Source organism: Panthera tigris, chromosome B1 (assembly GCF_018350195.1).
Source record: "Panthera tigris isolate Pti1 chromosome B1, P.tigris_Pti1_mat1.1, whole genome shotgun sequence".
Taxonomy (NCBI): Eukaryota; Metazoa; Chordata; class Mammalia; order Carnivora; family Felidae; genus Panthera; species Panthera tigris.
In genome coordinates this window covers 65899178-65922536 of record NC_056663.1, presented here as the reverse complement: position 1 = coordinate 65922536, position 23359 = coordinate 65899178, and the positions used below count along the sequence as shown (strand labels likewise).

Below are 23359 nucleotides of genomic sequence, written 5' to 3'. Positions count from 1 at the left end.
TCTCTCTATTTAGAAGATTTGCACTGTAACCTGTTATATAATGTGTGAGCCTGTGGACTCAATTCAAGTATATATCTTAAAGAATAATGCTACAAGTCCTTCTGTTAACTTTACAATGAACTCATCTAAATTATAGTAAGATGAGAAAATTATAAAATTTAAGTATTCTGAAGCTTTTTTTATTTATAATTTTAAAATTTAACTCTGTATTCAACTGATTTGTGACAAGTTGTGCTTAAGTTATTTGAAAATATAAAATACAGGAAAATTTACCTTTAGGATAAGACATTTATTTTATGCATTTAGACAATATATAATGGACACTGCTAATTTATAAGCTGTATGTGTCCATGTGAATTCAATTCAAAAATTAGTCACATGTTTAACAGAACTGATACACTTCTCTAAGTAGGTAATTTTGCCTTGATAGAGTCAAATAACAATCTTTCTATGTGATTTTAATAAAATTGCACAGTATTAGGTCACCACAAAATTGCCAAACACATCTTTTCAAATATTGGGTAGAAATAATTTAAATCTAGGAGGAACAAAAACAAAATTGCTTCACTTTTTGTATTTCAAACCCCATAATTATCCCATATATATATATTTTTTTTTTCCCTAATGATTTTCAACTGTTTTCTATATAAGATATAAAACTTGGTAGATCTGGAAACAGTTTTAAAAAGTATGTTTACGGGGTGCCTGGGTGGCTCAGTCGGTTGGGCGGCCGACTTCAGCTCAGGTCATGATCTCACAGCTTACGAATTCAAGCCCTGCATTGGACTCTGGGCTGACAGCTCAGAGCCTGGATTCTGCTTTGGATTCTGTGTCTCCCTCTCTCTCGGCCCTTTCCCCACTCATGCTCTGTATCTATCTCTCTCTCAAAAATAAATAAACATTAAAAAAAATTTAATAAAAAATAATAAAATAAAATGTGTCTTTAAACTTGAATTTTGTTTTGTCAAGGAGTAAGTCATTTATATCCATTACTTAAATATTAACACAACTAATTTTGCGATCGACTATACAGTATAACTTACTGAGATATTATATGCTAGATGATCCATTGCATATTAATGTTTAGTATTCAATTTGAGTGCTATGTATCAAAGGACAATAAAGTAAAATGAACATATTACAAGATTCAGCTGTGTTACAGAAAAACATTAGAATAATATTTAAAACATAAAAATGAGCATGTATGAAATGAATTTTCTTTTTTTACAGAATTTGAACCACTAATGGGCAAAGCTGTGGTACACATGAATAATTGATATCTAACCTTAGATTCTGAGTGGAGTAAGTGAGTAGTCCTATTATACTTATGTTTTGGGTTTTATTTTATTTGCATTTGTGTTCTTCCTGGCTTTACTGAGATATAGCTGACTTATAACACTATACAAGTTAAAGGTATACAATGTGACGATTCGATATATCTATATATCATGAAATGACGACCATAATGAAGTCAGCTAACATATTTACCACCCCATACAGTTACTGTCTGTATGTGTGTGGTGGGAGAGCTAACACTTGAGATTTACACTCTTAGCAAATTTCAAGTATATAACACAGTATTGTTAAATGTAGTCACCATGCTGCATGTTAGATTCCCCAGAACTTATCCATCTATAAATGAAAATCTTTACCCTCTGACAAACATCTTCCCATTTTGCCCATCCCCCAGGCCCTGGCAACCACCATACTGTTTCTATGAGTTTCACTTTTCTAGACTACATACATAACTGAAATTATACAATACAGTATTTTGTTTGTCATTCTCTGTCTGGCTTATTTAACTTAACATAATTCCCTCAAAGTCCACCCATCTCAGACATGTCAAGAGTTCCTTCCTTTTTTATGGCCAAACACTATTTTTTTGTATATGTACATATATTCTACACTATGTAATACTATCACATTTTCATTATTCATCAGCTGTCAATGGACACTCAGGTTGTTTCTATATCTTGGCTATTGTGAATAATGATTCAGTGAACATGGGAGTGGATTGCAGATATCTTTTTGAGATAGTAATTTCATTTCATTCACATATATGACCAGAAATAGGATTGCTGGATTATACAGTAGTTCTAATTTTAATTTTTGAGGAACCTCCATACTGTTTTCCATATGGCTACACCAATTAACATCCTCAGCAACAGTGCACAAGGGGTCCCTTGTCGACACATCTTTGCCAGCACTTATTTCATCTTTTTTTTTTTAAGTTTATTTATTTTGAGAGAGAGGAAGAGAAAGCAAGCATAGACAGGGGAGGGGCAGAGACAGAGGGAGAGAGGGAGAGAGAGAGAAAATCCCAAGCAGGCTCTGCACTGTCAACACGGAGACCTACATAGGGCTCAAACTCACGAACTGTGAGATCATGACCTGAGTCAAAACCAAGAGTCAGACACTTAACCAACTGAACCACCCAGGTGCCCCTTCATCTTTTGATAACCGTCTAACAATGTGAGGTGATATAAAATTGTGGTTTTGATTTGCATTTCCCTGGCAATTAATGATGTTGAACATCTTTTCAAGTTTCTGTTGGCCATTTGTAGGTTTTCTCATTTGTATGTTTTCTTTAGAAAAAAAATGTCTATTCAGGTATTTGTACATTTTGTAATTGGATTATTCGCTTATTTTTATTATTGTATTGTATGAGTTCCTTATATATTTTGGTATTAATCTCTTATCAAATATATGGCTTACAAATATTTTCTCCCATTCTGTAAGTTGCCTTTTCATTGTGTTGATTATTTCGTCTGTTCCGTAGAAGCTTTTCAATTTGATGTCGTCCCACTTGTAGAATTTTGTTTTGTTGCTTGTGCTTTTGTTGTCATATCCCAAAATTCTTTGCCAAGACCAACACTGAGCTTTTTCCTTATATTTTCTTTTAGAAATTTTATAGTGTCAGGTCTTACATTTAAGTTTTAAGCCATTACAAGTTAATTTTTGTGAGCATTGTAAGATAGGGGTTCAACTTCTTTTGCATGTGAATATCAGTTTTTCCCCATATCATTTATTAAAGAAACTACCCTTCCCCCCACAGAGTATTTTTGACTCCCTTGTCAAATATTAGTTGACCATATACATGTGGGTTTATTTCTGGGCTATTGATTCTGTTCTATTGGTATATGTATCTGCTTTTATTCTGGTACCACGTTGTTTTGATTGCTATATATTTGTAGGTTGAAATAAGGCACAAATAAATAAAAATATATCCATGTTCGCATTTTAGAATAATAAATATTGTTAAAATTTCTATACCCAAAGTAATCTATAGATTCAATGCTATCCTTATCAAATTCCAATGGCATTTTTCACAGAAATGAATTATTCCTAATTTAGTTAATTTGAATAAATAGATTTTTTAAATGAGATAAAGTCAGTTATATATTAAGAACCATAATACATATAAAATTATTAAAATATTTTAAAAGGCTATCTCAAAATTTTCAAAATATTCATAGACCAAATTCCTTTAGTTTCTTGCCATGTAGAATTAGCACAGATACTTTTATAAACTACTTGGAAATTAGTGCCTATAAATTTGGCTATTATTCTATAGATCTCTTCAAGCCATATATTATATATTGGAGTCTACATGTAAAATATCCCTGTTTGTGTGTGCCCCTATGTGTGTAAAATGTATCAGTGTGTCCATCTCTATCTATCTATCTATCCATTCATCTATCCATCATCACCGTAGGCCTGGGTTTTATATTCCTGTAAGGCAACTCCATCCTTCCTTTGTTACTTCTTTTTTCACTCTTTTTATTCATGTATACCAAGCACATTACATATTTCTCCCAGAGCTGAAATCAATAAACTATCATTGAAAATATGTCTATCATTGAAAATATGTCAAAGGGTACCTGACTATCACAGTTGGTAGAGCATGTGACTCTTGATCTCAGGGTCATGAGTTCAAGTCACACGTTGGGTGGGGAGCCTACTTAAAAATATATGTATGTCTAGTCTACTGGTCCATCACTTAAAATATGTCTCAATAAATGTCAGAGGCAAATTAAGAATAAAATATATAATAAAATAGGACATGAAAAGACTAAAGTTAGATAATGTGGAATTTAGGACCAGATAGCAAATGGGAAAAGAGACAAAATTTCATGATGATAAAAGTTTTAATATACAATGAAAACATAATGATAATACATATTAAAACACAGAAAAACAAAAATAATAAAATACATGAGGAAAATTTACTGAGAAATGCAAGCATTAAAAAAAAAGTATACCTCCCAATTTAAATTCTCTTCTTGATATTTTATGCCACATTGATATAAAAATATTTTACTTGAGTATTTCGGTTTTAATTTATGAGTCAAATAATAAAATGTATAATTTTCCACAGACAATATTTATTTCTGGGAGAGAGAGAAAGAGTGAGAAAGAGACACTATGTCCCATGAAAAGAAAAAAAGTTCTTATATGTGTAAGGAACAGCTACAAAAATTACCTTAATACACACACACGTACACACACACACACATGCACACACTTTAATTGGTTACAGAAGGCAGAATTCCTCCATATCACATTATTGGACCTCAAGACAATTAAAAGATAAATAAATTATAATAATATAAATAACCCTCAGGTAGATACTTTAAATAAAACCGAAAACATCTATTCTAAATAAATCTCACATTAAAAAATAAAAATAAAACTTAGAACTTAAAAGAAATCAGTGCAAGGCAATAACATTTTATGGCAATACTCAGAGGATGTAGAAATCCCACAGAAAGGGAAATATTTAAACTTATTTTCTTTAATATTAAGTAAAAATCGTGAAATAAATTAACCTAAGTATCTCATATAGCAAATAAAAACTGAGCAACAAAATACATCAAAAGAGAATGTCCGGAAAATATACAGCTAGCAAAAGACACAAGACTAGCAGCCTAGCTAAGGAGTGACCTCTTCTGCTGCAAACAGAACCTGCATTTGGAGTGTGTTGAGTCCAGCTTAGCATAGTCACCATCCGGAACCCTTGCAGCTGGAGTGATCATGTGACATGGTTTTGATTAATAATAAGTGGGCGATATATAAGAGGATTAAAAATTTTGACCAATGACACAGACCTTTTACTTCTTTTTTAAAATTTTTTACATGTTTATTTATTTTTGACAGAGAGAGAGCGAGAGCGAGCGAGCATGAGCGGGGGAGGGGCAAAGAGAGAGGCAGACCAAATGCAAGCAGGCTCCAGGCTCTGCGCTATCAGCACTGAGTCTGACACGGGGTTTGAACTCACCCACCGGTGAGATCATGACCCGAGCCAAAGTCGGAAGCTGAGCCGACTGAGCCACCCAGACGCCCCTTAATTTTTCTTCATTATTGGAACACACAGAGATGCCTGGAGGGGCAGAAGCCTTGAAACTGGAAAAATGAGAATTACATTCACAGAAAGAAAGAAAAAATTTATGGGAGATTGGTGTCGGAGTGAAACTATTGTACCAGCTACTTATTTTGTTATTACAAATGAAACCTCTTATTCACTTAGGTCTATATAAAGATTTAGTTTGCAAATGGCCAAATGAACAAAGAACTGAGGAAGGAATGAATAGTGAAATATAAATAAATGAATTTCAAGAGTAAATAGAATACCAAAACATCTAGTTCTTTCAAAATGTAAGTATGTAGGTTGCTTATTTAAAAATGAGGATAAAAATGAAATATAGACAAAATATGTGAAAATTGATAAATGACACACAAAATGACTTTATATCTACTCTAAAATAATACAAAAAATAATAATTAGGAATGCATAAAAGTCTTTACAACTTTCCAAAATTATAAAGGAAGACACTGACTTATTTTATCAAATAAAATTTGGATATTTCTGTATTTCAAAAATAGGAAAAGAGAAAAATATTTACAACTCATAAAACAGAAAGGACTAGTGTCTATAATATATAAGCCAGTCCCAAAAATAATAACACATAATTTAATAAAAAATTATGCTGCCAAATAAGGCATAGAATAAGAATCATAAGTTAATGTGAAAAATGCCAACACTTTCTAATAAAGGTACACAAAACAATGCAAACTGATGTTTTACCCATAAGATTGACGAAAATTAAATAAAAATTATGTTTATTTACTTTTGAGAGAGAGAGAGAGAGAATGAGTGCAAGAGGGGCAAACAGAGAGGGAGTCACAGAGTCAGAAGCAGGCTCCAGGCTCTGAGCTGTCAGCACAGAGCTTTATACCAGGCTCGAACTCATCAACTGTGAGATCATGACCTGAGCCAAAGTCAGACACTCAACCCACAGAGCCACCCAGGCACCCCACGATTGACAGAAATTGTAGAACACATTAACACTAAATGTATTTACACTGGCATGTCTCAAATAATTATACATTTAAGTTGGTATTATTTATTAGAGTGACGTGGTACTACTTAGTAAAATTTTAAATACATAAGGTCTATAAGCAATGTGTTTAATCTATTGACAGAAAAAAAAAAATAGCTCAGCATTACCAGCAGAAGCACTAAGGAATTTGTTGTAAAATTGTTTGAGAAAAGGGCTGGTTATGTAAAATATGTAATTTAACAAAAATTAACAAAATTAAATTAGATTTTTATGAACTGATTTGAAAAGATATCAAGATTCCCTGGCTTATAAAAACAATGTTTATTAAAAAAAAAAAAAACTCTGAAAATACACAGTTGGGATGAATGGTGGATAGAGTGTTGCTGTTTTGCTGTTGTTATTATCTTCAGGCTTTACTTCTGTGACCAAATATAATTTATAAAATGTGTATAAATGCATATCACCTAGCACCATACTTTTGCATTAATGTAAACTAAATGGCAGACATTTGCACAAACACACACTTCTTCCATTTTATATTGTGGTATGGTACTTCCCCTCAATCCAGGCCTCATAACAAGTGGGTAATATGTTTTGCTCCTCTTATTCATGTGACTTTCTTTAGCCAAAAGAATTTTAGAAATCAAGATACAAGCAGAGACTTATAAAAATCTTGTTCTCTTGTTTCTCTTACTTCTTAATGAATGAAAACATGCTTAGAATAGCAACCGAAGGGATGAAAGAGACATGGGGGGAGAGCAAAGGCCTACAGCAGCCAAACAGAGTAATTCCTACTACACGAAATAGCATATTTAAGACAACCATTTTATGAAATCCTCAGAGGTTGATTTTTTAACAGCTATCAGGTATAACTGATGTACATTTAACTATATATATCTAAAGTATGTAATCTTAATTTTCTGTAAAAATTTATAAATTGAATGATTACAGCTCAAGGTGTAATTTTTGACTTACACACACTTATGTTTATTTTTCTAGCCTTTAGAGATTGTTGAGTTTCATAGATTTGCTAGTTTATAATTTTTTATCAAATTTGAAAAAATAATTTTCTGGGCTCCAGTTACACATAGCATTTCTAAGATTTCAGTTCTACATATGTTAGGCTGCTTGAAGTTGCCCCACAAATCAATGATGCTGTTAATATTTAAAAAAAAATTTAACATTTATTCATTTTTGAAAGACAGAGAGAGACAGAGTACGAATGGGGAAGGGGCAGAGAGAGAGAGAGGGACAGAATTCGAAGCAGGCTCCAGGCTCCAAGCTGTCAGCACGGAGCCCCATGTGGGGCTCTAACTCATAGACTGCAAAATCATGATCTGAGCCGAAGTCGGCCGCCCAACCAACTGAGCCACCCAGGCACCCCAATATTTTTAAATCATATTTCTATTTCTGTTATATTTTGGATACTTTTTATGAATCTATACTTGATACTTAATGTTAGCAATCTCTTCCTCTGCAGTGTCCAATTTTCTGTCAATCCACCCATTGTTTTTTTCATATCAGGCATTGTGGTGCTCAACTTTAGAAGTTTAATTTGGGTCTTAGTTACATCTTCCATATTTCTAATTAACACATTAGATCTCCAGTCTCTTGATTTTATGGAATATAGTTATAGTATCTCTTTTAATGTTCTTATCTACTAATTTTATCATCTCTGTCATGGACTGATTTAAATTGATTGGTATTTCTTCTCATTGTGTGTTATACTTCCCAATTTTTCACATGTCTGGTGAATTTTGATTGGATAGAAGGTGTTGTGAATTCTACCCAAGGTACTTGATATTTTGTATTCCTGTAAGCACTACTGAGCTTTGTTCTGGGATGGAATTAAGCTACTTGGAAAAAGTTTGATCCTTTTGCAATGTGCTTTTAAGCTTTGTTAACTAGGATTAGAACAGTGGTTAACATAGTGCTAAATTTGCCTCATTCCTCAAACAAGACCCTTTTGACTACTCTCCCTAATGTTTTACTTCTTGAATTATGAAATACTCTACTTTGGATTGTGGGCAAAAGAACTATTCATAGTTCTATGTGAGCTCTAGAGATTGATCCCTCTAATTATTTCTCAGATCATTTTCTCATGTTTTTGCTCTTCAGAACTCAGCTGAAGCCTCAAGGAAGAATTTCTTCAGATGTCCAGATGTCCAATTTTTTTTTTCTCTGTGCAATTTTCTCTTTTCCAGTACTTTGCCTTTTGAACTCTAGCTTTGCTATCCTCTCCAGACTCCAGCTCTGTCTTCTTAATTTATGGAGACTCCTGGGCCCATTCTAACATCCCTGTCACCGGGTCACATGGTATGGAAATCTCCCAGCCCATGACCTGGGGGAAGCATTGTTCTCACATTGTTGATTACTGGTCTCTCAGACATCACTGTCTTTTGTTCCCTGATGACCAAGATCTTAAAAAAATGTTTCATATTATTCCTCCTGATTTTCTACTTGTTTCAAGGAGGAGGCTGAACCCTCTTCCTGGTCCTTCAACTTGGCCAGATACACATATTTTGCAATGGAGTTTGAACTTTTACTCTTATATAACCATTATTTTATTTAAGGTGACTATATATTATATTAAGGTCACAAAAGACTTATATAACTTTTAAAGAAATATGCCAATTTCAATGATGCTAAGATGAACATTTGCCTACATAGATGCAATGATTCAATTTACAGACTTTATTTTTCAGTTTTGTAGTACCCAAATAAAGTCTTACAATAAATAGACTTCTACATTCAGTGTGATATATTACTTCAGAAAGTTATAAACTGACTTAGGTAAATAGTTTTTAACTATTTAGTGAATTATGACTATGTTATCATGTTAAAAATACGTAGACCCTTTTATAACAGAAGTCCTAATACCAAAAATATGTAGACCCTTTTATTACAGTTCTAATACCAATTGATTGAAAAAATGGTAACAATGGCAAAAGTTCAGTCAAGATTTTAAATTAATATATTTTAGTAATGTCAACAACTTCTAACTTCATTAACAAAAAGTAGCATATATGTGTGAGAAATCATCTATTTAGATTAGAGATGTTTCTTGGTATATAAATGGTTTTAGAGATTTTTTTCAATAATGTTTCACCCTTCAGAGTTCTGTGCCTTACGATTTATTGGGTGAGAATTGGCTTTCTGAGAAAGCTAATTCAGAGGTGTGATGGTGAATTGGCCTTTAACACAAACAGTAATTCACTAAGTGGTGTCCTGGTTGCCTAGAAGAATGAACAATGTTTTAAATTTATATCCAGGGAGCAGTTTACACAGAGGAGAACTTCTGGCTTCTTGCATGCTCAGCATGACAAAGCTAGCATTTCAGAGTATTCCCAAACTCCAAACTAAAATCACATTGAAATTCCAAATCAAGCCAAAGAAAGCAGATATACATTTATTATCCACAATGTAGTTAAACAAAAATAAGTTCAGCACTTGAATGTTCAGTTAGCTTATTTGCTTTTCCAATATTTAGTCCTATGCTAAAATATAAACAGGCAGATTGAGATATACGAAATTTTAATATACTCTGAATATTATGAATATACTATGAATATACAATGAAATCTGTATATAAAGTATATATATTTATATATGTATTAAATTATCTATACTTATTATTTCTTATTGAATCATTATTATTTCTTAAATTATTTTTATTAAATAATTTAATAAATAATATCATTTATTATTAAATAATGATTTGCTTTAAAATAATAATTATTAAAAATAAATATAAATACTTATTCAATAATTATATATTACATATATTAATATTTTATTGAAATATTTACATATATATATTTCAGGACAGAAATGAAACTGCTGCTAAACTATCTGCTTTACAGGGCGCCTGGATGGCTCAGTCAGTTAAGTGTTGGACTCTTGATTTCAACTCAGGTCGAGATCTCACGGTTCCTGGGATGGAGCCCCTTGTTGGGCTCAGCACAGAGCCTGCTTGGGATACTTTCTCTCCCTCCCTCTTTCTGTCCCTCTCCTGCTCACATACTGTCTCTTTCTCCCTCAAAATAAATAAATAAATAAACATGTAAGTATCCGCTTTCCACCAAATGCAAGCCTGATATGGTATTAAAATAGTAAGAAATTTTGAGAAGATAATTTAAAGCAAAAATAATTTTTAAAAATTCTGATATGAATGGGAAAACTATGTTAACAACTCAAAGTTGTAAAGTTCATGAACTAGGATCAAAATAATCAGGAAATGCAGTGAATTCATTTGTAAATGAACATGAAAACTTTTAAATTTAAATTATTGCTCTACATGTATATCTCATTAAATATAACTACTTGGTGAAGCTTTCTTATATATACTCTTGCCTATATGGATTATATGTTTATAACTAGCTCTATTTTGCTCTTTATTTTCAAAAGGAATGCAAACTTGAAGAAATAACTTTGGTTGTAATAGATCTTAAAATTTGAAATGATACCTTGCATAGCTACTAGCTTAACTGGTCTCTTTGGTCCCAAAGAGATAATAACCAAATAAATGTTATATTCACCATTTCACCCTGGAAGGAAACATACATGAATATTTTATAAATATAAAGTTTGAATTCTGAAACACATCTTCTCTTTATTTAATAACCATCATTTCTTATTAAATTGAAATTCTTTAAACCTTGAGAACTTTCATTCCATCTCCAAAACAATTATCAAAGCTTTGTCCATAAAACAGAACAACATCAATGTCTCCAAAGTTGATAATTTGGTGATATTAACTTTTTTTTATATATTGTGGAATTCAATTAGTCCCTGAGTATTAATTTTTAAAAGTTCTTCTTACCAAAATTCATATGATTTTTAAACTTCATAAAAAAAAACCACACTGGAAAACAAAACAAAACAAAAAAACCCACACTGTAATTATAAAATTTTTCTATTAGACAAATTGGGTCAGGTGGGTCCCAATTGAGTGAATTTATGTATTTTTAAATAAATTAATTCTCTACTAACTAGTCGGACATATATTTTACTTATGCTAAATATAGTAATAGGTGTTGATGATATTATATGTTAATATGACATAAAATTTATGTTTATCTCAATAGAATCTTTTTATTTATGAAAATTGAGTCACAGACACTCACAGAATAAGTCAAATATGAGTAAAATCGAATGAAGTATTTAAGTATTTGTGTACCCTACTCTCAAATTTAAAATATTTGTACCATATTAGAATATTAAGAAAGTTACAGAACAAAATTTGAGTATTTATATAAACATTCCTAAGTAGATTCTAAGTTACCTAAGAATACAGTCCCACTTGCTCTTTTAAGTATTTTGTCTAAGAACCTAACGTTATTCTCAGTGTGCAATTATTGTGATATGAATTAGAAAATCTTTTCTGCTTCCTACTTTAGCCAACACTGTTCCTTTTTTGAGATCGAATAATTCTCTTTTCCTCTATTGTAACCCTTCAACACTCTAATTGGTACCTTCCTATGAACTCAGAGGAATAATTGCCCATGCTGCTCGTTTGAAAATGGAATTAGAAGCACTGTATGATAGCATCTTTTATTATTACCTTTACTGTTGATTATCCATCTTTTAATTTTCATAACTTGATGCCCTATCTTTTAAGTTCCTCTAGGGCAGGCACTATGAATTAAAAATAATTTTGTCATTGATACAGCTTATTAACTGAGACCTTAATACTCTTTAAAGCACTATTTAGATAATCACTAACTGCAATTTCAGGCATGTCCATAGAACTAAAAACTGTTATTTCTCAAGGCACTTGAAGAACTATCATTTATACACATTCATTTTCTAATTGTGGAAAATTGATGTAAAAATTTTATATTCTAGACATGTGATTTGGAGATCAGAATCCATTTCTCCTTTCTCTCAAGTAGACCCTTATTATTACAATAATGGATAAAGTTGCCATTCTTCTAAAAGCTGAATCTTACCAACAAGAGTAACATGCCTTTTCATAGGTGTATGTATGCAATTAACAAGTACTTCTTGGTTATTAATACCAAAAACTATTTGAAAAGCTATCTGTATATAGTGTATCAAAATTTTCTATCACAGAATGTTTAGAACCCCATTAAGGATTATTTTAATTTATAAAGATATTTCAAGAAAGGAAATAAAAGCGCGCGCGTGTGTGTGTGTGTGTGTGTGTGTGTATGTGTGTGTGTATATGTATGTATATGTGTGTTGATGTATACTGCACTTTGAGAGGTAAGTATTGTTATGAAAGAAAAAGCATAGGTTTGGGGATTAAACTAAGTTTGAATTCCAGCTATGCCACTTGCTAGCTGCATTTTGTTTAGCCCAATTTACTACCAATAGAGAGGAAATATAATAACTCACAGAATTGCTGTAAGTTTAAACAAAATCATTTAAGTAAAGGATTATGCAGAACATGTGAATATAGTAGATGATAATTACTGTTTTTTCCTTGCACTTTCTTGTAAATGAATTCAAAATAACTGTAAAATAGTAAAATAGGAAGTCTCCCTTTGTTCTATCAAGTTCATAGAGTCACCTTCAAGATCACAAAAATGTTCTTTGTTAAAATGATATTTTTTCAGAAATCTTTCATATATTGCATACAGTTACAAGAAGGGCATTTTTAAGAAGTTGATTTTGAATTTTTTTTAAATATAAATCAAAACAGAGCATTCACACCAAGTTTCCTCATTTGCAGGTTTATTTGTTATGCATAATTCTCACTGCAGCTGAAATACAACAGTAACCTTGGCTCTTCCTTAGATAACTTAATTATGGTCTCATACATTTCCACCTTTAAAAGAGTAAAACGTTATATTGCAGAAACATGAATTAGGATCTATACTTGAAAACTCATATAAAGAAAATCATAATCTAAAATATGGTATTCTTTAAAATGTATGCTTCTATGAACCTTCCATTTCTAATGACTGACCTTTTGCAAGAGGTTGATGCAATTCAATAAAAAGAGTTCCTCAAATTAATTTTTTCACAAAAGTTTGCCTATTGTTGATTTCAACACAAAATGCAAACTTATTATTATAACCAATTAATGGCCTCACCTATGTAATAATATGACACTATACTACACTGTACAAATTCAAGGCATTTTCCCCCTGCTTACTCTGGACACATGGCTAACTGTAAAATATATGGAAAAGTGATTTAAATAATTTCTGAAATTACTAAGACACTTTGGAAATTGGTTGTAATAGTAATCTTATGAGATCCTTGCACATAATAATATATCTCCATGAATTCTGAATTATGTATAGTTTTTTTATTATTACTGAGACAAAAGATTTCAGGAAGTTAACTTTTAAATAATATCCTTTTTCCCCCTCTAGTTGTATTTAAACTTTATGAATGTTAAATACTAACTTTTCACACTTGCAATGATTTTAGTCCCTATTCAATTCTATGTGACCCTGAAATATGATAGACATCAAATAAAGACACTGCATTGAAGGTGGCTTTTATTATAATTTGAAGAATATATCTGAGAGTATGTTCTCGATTGGCAATGATTTTGACTGCAGTGGAAAATTTCAAGTCAGATTTCACCTCTAGCAGAAAATGACATCTTCACACTTCAGCTCACTGATTTTGGTTTTGAATTATTTAATTAACAATCAATTTATCAAATTCTTTATTAGATTCAAAAGAGCTTTGCAGTAGCTCTTTAAACACATTTCAACTTACATGTAGATTGTTACGGTTTTCCTCTCAAAACCTCATAGTGAAATGAAGCTACATTATGTTGAATAAAAAGACTACAAAGTTTTAGCTGAAATTCCAGGAATTAGCTATTTATTATTTACATCAAGAAATCTCAGGCTCTTGCATGTGGTAAAGTGAGAGATTTAATAATATCGAAGGTTAACTGTTTTAAAGACCCCCTGTGGTTTTTCTTTTTCTGTTACCATAGGAAATCATCTGCCAGATTTGTGGTCAGTTTACTGTACTCTTCTATGAAAACAGGTAATATTTAATTTATAATGTTTGCTTCATTCTTAGTCCATAAATATTAATAACTTCCTGTATTTGCCTTCTAGGACACAGCATGATAGTAATAGAAATTTGTGAAACATGAGATTTAGCTTCTAGTTATAAGAGTTACATTTGGAATAAAACATTCCTAATTTTATATCACATATGGCCACTACTTTTCAGAATTTTTTTTCCTGAGATCCTAGAAAAGTATAATAATTTCTCTGTAACAAATAAGACCATCCTTAATTGTTGGTTCATCACTGCATTGTTTTATTTTATTCTAGATCAGGATAATGCCTATCTAATTTTAAGAAAGCATCCAGAGTTGATGTAAAACTATTAAGGTATCCCTTAAAGCATTATTAAGTCTGAAGGATAACTGATTATTAGGAAGTATACATTAATTATTTTGAATATTTTTCCTAAAACACATGTTTATTCATAGGAATGTTGAATTTTTTATTATACCTTAATCGTTAATATTTCTAATGGGCCCATTACCTTTGTTAGTTGACCTTAACTTCCATTCGCTACCTATGGTCCCTTATACAACTATATTCAGAATCTTAAGCATGTGACCACCCTCTAAATAGTTTAAGTGTCACAAGTTTATAGGACTAAAGACTAGGTCTACCTTAATACGTTTTAGGGATTTAGATCTTGTAGCAATCTCATTTGAGCACGAGAGAGGATTGAAGAGTGTTGATAACTTCACCTTGGAATGGTAACTAGATTTTTTATCTGCACTAGAGAGTGAAACTAATATTACTTGGTATCTTTCACCTTTTACTTTTTATGTAACTATTCATTTAATTTGTGTGAGGGAGAGGGAGAGAGAGAGCTGGAGTGAGAGAGTGAGAAAGAGAACACACTAGAAAGCAAACTGAGTGGGTAGCTCACAGTCTGTATAAGACCAGACAGAATTTGTCTTGAGATACGCATTTGCTATGCCCAGTAGAAATAAATTTGGGAAGAATGTGACCTATGTATCTACTCAGGAGGCCATTATTGTTTATTCCTTTTTTGAAAAACTGACATGATTAGAACAATTTTAACATACAGCCTGAGCCACTGCAGAAAAACTGCCATACCTTTTTTTTTTTTTCTCTTTGGAACTGGGCCAAAATCTTTGGAGAGGGCAAAACTATAAATAGTTATAAACAATTTCTTGAAAACTCAACAGGAGAATGGACATCCTGTTCATAAGACCGATGGTTTGGGATTTTCTGAAGTAGGAATCAGTAGTGAATCAATGTATAACCCAGAATAGTTTAGCTAGTTAACATCCATAGCAAACTTTGTTTTCTTTAACCTATTTAATTATTCCCTCTTCTACTTCTTCATAAAAACTCCTTGCTTTCACCCTGCATGTGGGACACACAGAATCTGTGCTCCCCAAATTGCAATTCCTTGCTAGCAAGTGAATGATCATTTGCCTATCATTGTGGCTTTTTATTTTCAGTTTAACAATTTTCTTCCTGCTCTTCTTATAAAGGATATTTAAATAAGTCAGGGAGCAATAATTCACACTTTGCTTAATACTGAATACAACATTTTTCAGGCACTTGCTTTACAGCACAGAGTGGAGGTATTTAAGGGATGAAAAATGATAGGGATTGCCATTTTCTACTGGTAAATATATTTAGATATCCAACTTAGATGCCTTGGAAATAATGTTTCTCTTTTCACCAATTATCAGTAGAATATGGGTAGTCTGTCACAGTTTAGAAAGTTCCTACATACTTAGTTTATTAATTTAGGGACTGTTGAATAGCCAGGTTAAATAAATGTTATGTAAAACACCTGGCACTTAGTAAATTTTACTGTATGTATGTGTACATATAAATTTGTTATTTTGTGTGGAAGCATTTGTGTGTGAGTGTGCATTCTGTGTGTGTGTGTGTGTGTGTGTGTGTGTGATTTTCTTATTGCCACAGAGCTGATTTGCAATAAAATTTTATGGTAGGAAATATGAGGCTATCACAAGAAAACTTAATGTATTTTATTTGATTCATACTAAGCAGATAAATGAGATTATGAAAGCTGAAGTTTCAGTTCACACTGAAATTTGGCTTACAGCTCTATAATTTGAGATCATCCATCCTGATTTGGTTGATCTCAAGCATTACATTCTAGGTTTCACTAAATCTCTTACTTTGCACTGCTACATATAAAACACTAAATGAATTATTCAGGAAATCTTTAAGGACATTTTCATAAGCACTTAAGGAAATATCAAACAAAAGCCACCAATGAGGTGGTGTGTCCCTTCCCAAAATTAGTATGCTTGAGTCCTTACCCCCAATACTTAGAATGTGGCCTTATTTGAAGGAAGTGTCCTTACAAAGTTGATTAAGTCAAAATGAGTTTATTAGGTGGACCCTACTCCAATATTACTAAAGCCCTTATAAGAAAAGGAAATTTGGACACAATGGTAGACAAAAGGGAAAAAATGTGAAGACATAAGGAGAAGGCTGTCTGTAAGTCAAAGAAAGATCCCTGGAATGGATCCTTCCCTCATGGTACTCAGAAGGAGCCAGTCTTGCCAAAACCTTGGTCTCAAACTTCTGGCCTCCAGAACTGTGAAAAACTAAATTTCTTCTCTTCAAGCCATCCTGTTTGGGGTAATTTGCCATGGCAGCCCGAGCAAACTAATATAGAACATCTTTCTTGACATCATGATTTTATTTGGGTACATCCACTCCATCCTTATAAAATAATGCTTTACATAAAAGAAACAAAAGAAAAGGAAAAAATGAAACTAGGAAGAGGAAAGCTAAAAACAGGATGATCCTGATTCTAAGGAAAGGAGAAAAAATATGCAATTATATAAAGTAAACTTGTAAGTTATTGACTTATTGTCAAATGCTATAAAGATATAGAGGAACTAAAGATAATATAACTTCTTGTATTAAACTGAAGTGTTTAAAAAATTAAGGGCAGACAGACAAAAAGCATCCTCACACTATAACATTTGAGACACAATTTATCTAGAATAAATTAACTTTTCTTTTTTAAAAGCATTAATCACTGGAAGTAGTTGGTTCAAACAGGCTCCTGATTTAAACTTCTTTCTTAAAATAAAAATGTTTCTTTTTCAATTTTTAAGACTAATAGAAAGGATTGAAATGATGAGTGGGGAATCTCAAGCCTTCATATTTAAAGAAATATCTTCTTCCTGACACCTTAGTAAATAGAATATTTTGTGCTGAAAATAAACTAGAGAACTTTCCAAGAAAGACTTTTCCTTTAATATCCGCTGTGCTTATGGATGTTTCAAAAATAAAATAAATGCTTCTTTGTTGTTCTTTATTTGCTTAAAATATAATGCAGTTGTGAGGAATAAGGGCTTGGTGTACTTCTGATTTTTAAAAAATATCCTCTCCTATTAACTGAGGGACCATGGGTAGTTTATTAATCTGCACATATTTTTTTATCTGTAAAACGTATTGTTCTTAAACTTACATGATATGACATTGTATGATATGATACAAGGAGACTTCATCTGGCAAAAATGTTAGAAAAACTTGGTTAAGGGAGAAATATATCTTCATTATTAAGTATGTGGGTAATATATATAATGTATAAAATATAAATGCAATTTTATTAAAAAATTGTCATTCTTTCCACTGAAATAAGTGATATAGTCTATGAAAGAGGTAAAAACACACATACTTGAGAAACAGTATATTTATAAATCAAATAAATACATTGTGCTATACATGTACTACTGCATATTTCTCACACTCATATAAAATAAAATATTTGTATTTTTCTTATAGCATAAATTCAGAACAGAAATTCCCTAATATATAAACTGGCCATTTGGGAACAGAACATTAAAAAAATAGGTAATCTGAGATTTAGAAGGCACCTCAGAGACATTCTAAAACAGGCCATTCATTTGATATTTTAATCTCCCCTCAAAGCTTTTCAGCCGGGCATTCAATCCATATATGTTTGAATACCTGTTATACGCAGCAGTAACACATATTGCCTGCTAAATTTGTCTCTAGCATCCTGATTATTTAAAGCTAATATTTAGTTTTTATAGAGCCAAATATATTCACTTTAGCCTCTACTTATTAATCCTTTGGGGTATTAAGAGAAGAACAATCCTTCTTGTCATAACAGACTTTAAGCAAAGAAAATAATTACGCTTCCCACTAATACCCATAACACACATATGTACATTTACACACACACACACGCACACACACACACACACACACACACACACAAATATACACAGTACTTTGTCTTTTTCAAAAGAAATGTCTAAGGACCAGGGATTTATGAGTTGGCTGTGAAACTTTTTATCACATTCACTGGCATTGCCTGTACAGATATCAGGGTGGTGGCAGGGAAGAGAGGCCACATGTTTCTGGAAATAAAGGCCAGCCTATATGTGACAATAGTATTCCATATTTACTGTTAGTAGAAAGTGCAGCTTCAGTTAACCTATTCTCTCAAATGATCTACTAAGTATATACAAATAAGTTTAAATCATACTTTCTTCTGCTGCTTCACTGTTTCCTTTCTCAAGTCATTTTGTCCACCAAAGTCTGGAAGTAACATATTTTGTCTGATTATACTAAAACTACTTGGCCTAATGTTGGCATGCTTAGGGTTACAAAATATTTACCTAGTTTATTTTCTATCAGAACTTCAAGACATATACAAATTTGGCAAGTATTTCCTCTGTAATCTAAAAATATAGAATAATACCAAGTCACAAACTTCCAAATGCACTTGTTTGCTTCTATTTGGAAAGAAATGCATTTATAAGAAATGTTTTAATGTATTTGGGCCATATATCATTGGGAGAGATTAGCTAAAGCCACAGATATAGAAGATACATAATTGAATATCACAGTGCTTTAAGAAACTCAGCCTGTAATAGATGAAAGAATAACATATACACAGAGGACGTATTTCAACATAGCATCAACAGAATGGGTGAAGACATAAAGAGGAACAACCTGGCATATGGGCACTGTTGATACAGATGTTGGTAAAATGAAACAAGCAGTGAATGTTTGAGAAAATGATCAATACATCATATGAATATCCCCTCTAACAACATAAGCTTACCTTAAAGCATATTGGTGAGTCAACCATTTGGAATGTAGAGTAAAATGATAATAATTAAGATTATGTTTATAGTTGTAGGTTAGTATGTTCAAAAGGGCAGAGGATAGGATGAGAACATAAAATAGTTTTCCATCCCAAAAGAAAGAAAGAAAGAAAGAAAGAAAGAAAGAAAGAAAGAAAGAAAGAAAGAAAGAAAAAGAAAGAAAGAAAGAAAGAAAGGATAAATAATAACCAACATTAACTGGTTGTGATGTTCAGCATTTGGAGGGAAATAAAAATGAAAGTTGGAAGTTAAGACTATATAAATGAGGGCAGCAACATGTTTATAGGATCATGTAAAAGCTAGTTTATAGAAGGACAAGTAGCAGAATTTGTTAGGGGGCACCTAGAGATCAAGATATTAATGTAGGTACTTTGCTTTGGAAGAAATAAAATAATTAAACTTTCAACCAAGTAGGCAGTTAGGCCAGAGATAGAAGGAAAATCAATGATACAAAATATTCCTCAAAATCTAATACTATGTTTTCTATTTCATTGAATGTAAAAGACACCCAATTATATGATACACCTTTATTTCTAGCATAATGAATAAAGATAACACCTGCTATTATAGATGTATTGTAGGGTGCTGTAGGGAAATAGAAGAGGAAGAACTTGGTCTCAGGATGAGTAAGGACTTTTTGGAGGAACTGATTCATTAGTCCAATCCAAGAAGGGGGAGAAGAGGAGGGAAAAGGGAGGAAATGGGGAGGGAGGGGGGGAAATGGGGAAAAAGAAAAAAAATGTATAAGGGAGGTGGGATGATTAATAATACATGAGTAAATGAGGGAGGGTTAGAGGAGATAAAGGGTATGGTGTGTGTTTGAAAACATGTAATTAGTTTATGATTCCTATAGTGTAAGTTTCAGCGCAGAGAGTGAAAGGCTATGAGCTGAAGAGGCCGGTGAGGACCAGACTCTTACGTGTGGGGCTAAGAAATTTGGACTGGATTTGATGGACATTCAGGAAAATTATGTGATTAAAAAATAATAAAAGTTTAAAATGTGGAAAATGTTTTTTGAGGACTATTAAAATAGTCCAGATGGAGAAAATGAGGACCTGAAGCAAGATCATGATAGAGGAATAAAAAAGTAAGAACAGATTTTAAAAACACTAAAATGTTACAATTCCAGAACTTATTCTGAATTTAGCAAGTTTATGTTGACTATATCAATAATAATATTTTTCAGGTTCGTAATGGAACCTTTGCAGTTTGGAAGCAACTTAATTGATCCTGAGTATCAGTGAGTTGAGTCTGGATTTGGGAAGAAAAGAGCAATAAGAAGAATACAGACTTGTGAACTAAATGTTTAAAAGTGCGGAATTGTGGTGACAACCAAAGTTTCATGACAGCACATTACATTTCCTTCAAGACATGACATTTTTAAAAAAGTCTTAATTCATATAAGACTATATTTTTTAATTTTTCAGGGATCTGGTATCCAGATTGAACTAAGAAAAAAGTAAAATGTTGCCTTATGGAGAAGGCATCTGTGCAGTGAGAAACAGAGATTTCATCCTGTACAAAACTCTCTCAGGCTGAAATATTGAGCAAAAAGTTTTCTAAAAGACACACATTTAATCCTGGTTTAAGGAAAAGACCATTAAAGACAGAACATTAGAAACAAAATCCCCATGGTAATGCATGCAAATATTCACAATACAAATCTCTGAAATGCAAAAAGAATAATATGATTTCAATACATGGTTGAAAATTAATTTATATTCTAAGCAGCTCTGAGTGTATCAGTTATATTTGAACAATGAAATTCAAGTGAATCATGTAGAAATTAGAGTTAATACTTGGTATGGATTCTATTTCATTTGTGTACTCTCTGTAAGCAATGTAATTACATAAAAAGGGAGATGGTTCATCATTAAGAAATGACTTTTCCATCTGGGCCTATGAATTATTTTACTAGAAAGTAATAATAATTTCTTGCTAATGCATATATCAATTACTGCCATAACATAATAATAGCAATGGTAAATATTAAATATTTATTTTTTATATTTTTTGCTCATATAAAATGACTCAGACTGGAGATTTCAGGAGATAGAGAGGAGTTTCTCAAATCAGATAACAGGTAGTGTAATGTCACCTTGAACCATATAAAAATACTTTTTTTAATAGGTTATAGGCCCAGGGGCGTTGGGGTGACTCGGTAGGCTAAACATCTAACTTTAGCTCATGATCTCACAGCTTGTAAGTTGGAGCCCCACATCAGGCTCTGTGCTGACAGCTCAGAGCCTGAAGCCTGCTTCAGATTCTGTGTCCCCTTCTCTCTCTGCCTCTCCCCTGCTCATGCTCTGTCTCTCTCTCCTTCAAAAACAAATAAACATTAAAAAAATTTTTTAATAGGTTATAAACAGAAATACCAGAAATGCCATATAGTTCTAGTTTGGTATATCAGAAATTAATTTTATAAATCCCATATTGCAGAATTTCTAAGCTATTTTTAAGTCTTCTTACATATTTTATATAATCTGGGATGACTTAAGGTAACTATTAATTATTTTCACAAATTTTCTAAGGAACCTGGAGAACCATCTTCAGACATGAACATATTATTAGGAGGTGATCAAGATCAGGGAGTAAGAACTTTGATTGCCTCAACATTCCTGAGGAAAATATTGAAATAAATAATATGGATTTCTCTTTGAAAACTATACATTTCCTGAGTTTAAATATCAGAATACAAAAGCCAGCAGCCATAGTCTATCAACCGACATAATGCAAAAAGATCTAGTTATAAATTGTGCGTATCTCAAACAAAAAATCCAAATAGCCAATGTTATAAATAAACATTCATTTATCAATCAGTAAAGCCAGCATCTTTCCTCCAACTGATTGTAGAATATTCTTGAAATCATTCTCCCACCCTTACCTTATCCAATCCCTTACCAACTTGAAGATACTATCTGATAATGTCAAAATCCTCTGCCCTACTTTCTATCCTTCATAGGAACTATAGCAAGTCAAAATTATTATAGTACACAGATTCTAAGATAATTCTCAATGATCCCCACCTGCTGGTATTTACTCACTCGAATAATGCCTCCTCTCAACCTTCCACTCCCTGCTTGATTGTGGGAGGAAATGATGACTTACTTCTTAACAATAGAATATGGGAAATATATTGGGATGCCATAAGAATGACATCTGATTCACTAGCAAACTCTTTCTCCTGCTGACTTTGCTGGAGCAAGTTCCCATGTTGGGAGCTGCCCTGTGGAGCAGACCATGTGGCAAGGCACTGAAGATGTTGGGCTCCGGTCAACAGACAGCAAGAAACCAAGGCCCTCATTCAAACGGGCTTCTAGTACCTCAGGAAACTAAATGGTGTCTACAATCGAGTGAGCTTGTAAGGGGGATATTTCCACACTTGAAGTTTCAGATGAGACTCCAACCATGCTTAACACCTTACATGTGGGAGATCCAGAAACAGAGAACCCATTTCAAGTTTGCCCAGTCTTTGACTCATGGAAACTTTGAGGCAAAAATGTGTTTCATTATATGCTTCTGTGTCTGTGGTACTTCATCACCACAAATAAATAATACAGATACTATTACTCTAACATGGACTACAAGTGTTTTATTAGCTTCTCCTCTGGCACTATCCAAAGCATTCTCCTCCATTCAACAACAGTTGTTTGTACGAAATGCAAACCTAATCACAATGTCTTCTCTCTTTTTCCAACCACACATACTGTTTATAATTCTTTAATGGCTTCTCATTGATCATAAGAAATCTATATTTCCTTAATATGACCTAAAAACTTTCACCTGTGGCCTTCATCTATTTCTCCAGTCTGATCATTGTCCCTAGGGAGGATTATTCAGATCCACTTACTGCCATACAGTCAGAGTTAGAAAATTACTTGCTGGGGTG

At 32.4% G+C, this 23359-nt stretch overlaps 1 protein-coding gene and 1 long non-coding RNA gene across 4 annotated transcripts in view; one reads left to right on the top strand and one right to left on the bottom strand.

Annotated features, from left to right (window-relative positions):
• The window catches only part of LOC122237929, a 63131-nt gene extending 41709 nt beyond the window's left edge, over positions 1-21422 (top strand). The window contains exons 3-5 of one of the 3 annotated variants that reach the window (XR_006216702.1): positions 1231-1306; positions 14269-14321; positions 20657-21422. This is a non-coding gene — a long non-coding RNA (uncharacterized LOC122237929). The remainder of the gene's footprint in view (positions 1-1230; positions 1307-14268; positions 14322-20656) is intronic. The other 2 variants (XR_006216701.1, XR_006216703.1) reach the window with 2 other exon arrangements.
• Positions 1-23359, bottom strand: part of FSTL5 (follistatin like 5) — a 791029-nt gene that overhangs the window by 542391 nt on the left and 225279 nt on the right. The gene's annotated exons all lie outside the window — the stretch shown is intronic.